Here is a 4180-nt window from a genome sequence, read left to right as displayed (position 1 = left end):
TAAACTATTTAATCATCTAGTTAATATAATCATCTTAATTAATCAAACTTATCAATCAATCTATCAATTAGTCTGTTGGTTAATCAAACCATGAATTTATTAATCAAATATTTAAATCATCAATGATTAATTAATAACTTACTTAATCGCCACTCATCTGTAAGTTATCAATTTAATCAATCAATTAATTAATACATCAATTAATCTATTAAGTTGATAATTCAATTTATCAAATTACTAATCAAGATAAGATTTTATTAAAATAATCTAATATCATCAAATCACTATAGCCACAATAATCAACTCTAACAAATCCAAGCTTAATTAACCTTTACCCTAATCCATCGACTATCTTCTCCAACGGTGGTTCACGATGGCTAGGTGGTGGTCAGCGGTTAGTGGAGCTCAGGCATGCTACTGGTTGAGGAAGTCGAAGGCAGCAATGTCGCGGTGCTTTGGCACTTTGGGGCACAGAGGCTTCATGACGGTGGTCCACAAGGGAGGAGAAAGAGACACTGGCATTGCCTTCTCCTGAGCCGAGTGCATTCCCAGTCAAATGCATGGTGTGACAACGATGAGTAGCTAGTGTTATGACTTGGGCAGCAAAAGAATGGCACGATCGTGACTCTTGCACCAGGGATGCACGGCGCAGGCATGACCGATGGTGGCGATGAGTGCTCGGGACAAAGGGAAAAGGAATTGGTGTCGTACGTCATCTTGCATGGACGGAGGCGATGCCGGTGATCGGCGTGCTACAGACGCAGTTGTCGCAAGGAGAAGCGACACCGAATAGTAATAGGAAAATGAACCTAGGTATTTTAATCAAAACTTATATTAATAATTTTAATCAACTTAAAATGAATATATTAAATGGGTTTTTTCTCTTATCCATTTATCCTCATAAAATCTAAGTAATTTATTTAAAATCTAGAAAAAATCTAAAAAATTATACAAATTCATAAAAATCTATTTCTCTGTTAATTTCTCACTAAAATATATTTATTTTCCTTAGAATAATTAAATTATCTCAAATTTTAGTTATTTTAAATCTTTATCTATATTTTTGGTATATGACAAGCCCAGCTTCGATTCTGATCAAGGTAGTCTGTGGAGATTTTCGGCGGCAGCCAGCACAAGAAGAATGCGGCTGCTCAAACGCGACAACTAGTGGTGGTCACAGGGGAGAAGAGGAAGGAGGAGCACGACGTCAGCATCGGCTATACGTGAATAGAGGTTGGCACTATTTCAAACACACAGCAAAACAACACCGCAAATTGGATGGGATAAAAGGGAAACTTAGGTTAAGGAATCTAAACTTAAGTAATTTAAATCAATTAACTCTCATTTTAAATAGGATAAAAACTCATCTTTATCCCGATTTAATATCCAAAAATTCATATAAAATCTATTTCCTTCTAAATTATCCATTATATTTTATCATTTTTCCTAAATATTATTTTATCTCAAATTTTAATAGTTTTAACTCTTTATCATCTCAACCATCCATGGTTAGAAGAATTAGCCAAATTATACTCCAACTTTCCTTACCAATTACCAATGAAAGCTTATGATTTTTCACATCAATTATTGCTCCAGCTGTTGCAAGGAAGGGTCTTCATCCATGTCAAGTATCATAAAATCTGTGGAAATAATACTCCCACCAACTTCTATCGGCACATCTTCCACAATACCCATTGGGTACCTACAAGAATGATCAACTAATTGCAGTGTCATGGTAGTAAGTTTAAAGTTTTTGAGACCTAATTTATTACGAATTGAATAAGGAATGAGGCTAACACTTGTCCTCAAATCACAAAAAGCTTTTTCTATAAATTCAGCTTCTATAGTGCAAGGAATATAAAAACTTCCTGGATCTTTGAGTTTCGGGGAAGTGTTATTCTCAATCAAAGCGCTACATTCCTCTGTTAGAGCTATGGTCTCAACATCTCCTTTCTTTCTCTTGTTGGACAAGATGTCCTTCAAAAATTTAGCAAACTTCGACATTTGTTAGATGACATCAATCAAAAGAACTTCAACACAAATGTCTTTAATTTTCTCAAGAAATCTGCCAAACTCTTCATCTTTCTTTAACATGATCAATCTTTGAGGAAAAGGGATTGCTTGACTTTGTGAGTGAAGTGGAAGAGTTTCTTCAACCTTTTTGGTATTCTCCTCTTCTTCTTGAATTTGAATTGGTTCAAGAGTTAGAGGAGAGAACTCTTCTTTAATTTTCATCCCTTTTGGAGCAGTCATTTGGGGATCTCCCAAAGTCCGTCCGCTCCTAAGCTTAATTCTATTACAGTGCTCCATTGGATTAACATCAGGCTTTCCAGGAAATTGGCCAGGTGTTCTTGAAGGTGATGAAGCAATCTAGGCAATTTGGCTATCTTGGATCTTTTGATGTTTGTCAGAATTATCCATTCTCTGAGTCAACAACTTAATTTCCTGCTTCATTTCATTTTGATTGGAAATAACTTCCTCAAGCATTTTCTCCAATTTAGAAAGTTGATAATTCTGAGAAGACTATTGTTGTTGAAAGTTTTGTTGCCCAGATTGGAAATTTGGTCTAGCCCCCATAGATGGTCCTTGCTCTTGATTGTTACGATAAGAAAAGTTGGGATGATTCTTCCACCCAAGGTTGTATGTGTTTAAAAATGGATTGTTCTGTCTTTGATTATAACTCATGATAGCATCACATTGTTCCAATTGATTAATTTGTGCAGAAATAGCTCCAAAAGGAGATGAGTCTTGAGCATGATCAGAACTTCCACAAGTTTCACAACAACATAATATAGCATTGACCGTGCTAGGATTTGTTCCCATACTTTCTATCTTGTTAGTTAGAGCATCCAATTTTGCAACCATCAAGGTAACTGCATCCACATCAAACTTTCCTGATGCCTTTGCTGGGTTTGAATAAGAATGACCTCCACTTCTTTCTGTAGCCCATTGATGATGATTCTGTGCCACACTCTCAATAATATCTTCGGCGTTATTTAAACTTTTATTCATAAGTGCCCCTCCAGCTGCTGAATCTAGGGACACCTTTGAGTGATAATTGATGCCATTATAAAATGTGTGCAACACTAACCATCTTTCTAATCCATGGTGTGGGCATTGTCTGAGCATGTTATTGTATCTATCCCATGCTTCAAATAAAGATTCTGAGTCTGATTGTCTGAAGCTTGCAATTAAATTTCTCATATGAGCTGTCTTGCTTGGAGGGTAGAATTTATCAAGAAATTGTTGCTCACATTATTCCTAAGTGGTAATGCTATTTGCTGGTAGTGAATTTAGCTATTACTTGGCTCTATCTCTTAAAGAAAACTCAACCAATAATAATCTCACGACTTCAGATGGAACACCATTCATCTTCATAGTTCTGCAGATTTCATAAAAAACTTCCAAGTGTTGATTAGGATCTATTGGATCGCGGTGGCCGACTAAAAGGGGGGTTGAATAGCCTGAAAAATAATAAAACGAAACCTTTCTCAACTTTTCTTAAACTAACACTTGCAAAATAAATGAAGGTAATAAATAGAAAGAAGAGGCAAAGGATGTTTTACTTGGTTACAACCGGGAAGGTTGTTAATCCAAGGAATATGTCGCACTAACTATCTCCTTCAGGCGGAGAAGCCTCTTACAGCAGTGAAGCGCAAAAAGAAAGAAGCTAACTAAAAATGAGGCGCACAAGTGTTGGATTACACAGTTTCTAAGTTAATTAAAAGCTTCTGGACCAAGGCTGTATTTATAGCTTTGGTCGGGGCGCCATGGGGGGATAAAATTTTATCCCCTATGCACGGATCATGGTTTGACCGCGATCTGGATGAAATTCTGTTCCGGGCGCTCGGAAGGGTTCCGGGCGCCAGGAAGGGTTCCGGGCACCCCGGATTGTTATGGGCGCTCGGAATGGTTCTGGGCGCCCCAGACTGTTACGGGGGCTCGGAATGGTTCCGGGCGCCCGGGACCCAAAAGTCAACCTATGTTGACTTTTTCGGTCCGGGCCCTCTGCTCCGGTTCCGCCCGCCTCGGTCCGGGTCTTCTGCTCCTGTTTCGTTCTCTTGGGTGATTTCTGTCATATGGAATAGGGCTCACCCGAACCCATCTTCTGGTCTTCTGGAGCAGGCTTCCGCTCTGGCTTCTCGTCCCTCGGAATCGTCGTGTGCTTCCTTCTTGTCCG

General features: G+C 38.4%; 1 non-coding gene across 1 annotated transcript; it reads left to right on the top strand.

The window, feature by feature from the left end:
- Positions 1–3100: 3100 nt before the first annotated feature.
- On the top strand, positions 3101–3207 carry LOC122035797. The gene has a single exon (XR_006127251.1). It is a non-coding gene; the product is annotated as a small nucleolar RNA R71 (small nucleolar RNA).
- The last annotated feature ends 973 nt before the right edge of the window (positions 3208–4180 follow it).

Source organism: Zingiber officinale, unplaced genomic scaffold (assembly GCF_018446385.1).
Source record: "Zingiber officinale cultivar Zhangliang unplaced genomic scaffold, Zo_v1.1 ctg110, whole genome shotgun sequence".
In the NCBI taxonomy this organism is placed as follows: domain Eukaryota; kingdom Viridiplantae; phylum Streptophyta; class Magnoliopsida; order Zingiberales; family Zingiberaceae; genus Zingiber; species Zingiber officinale.
This window is presented reverse-complemented; position numbering and strand designations above follow the sequence as displayed.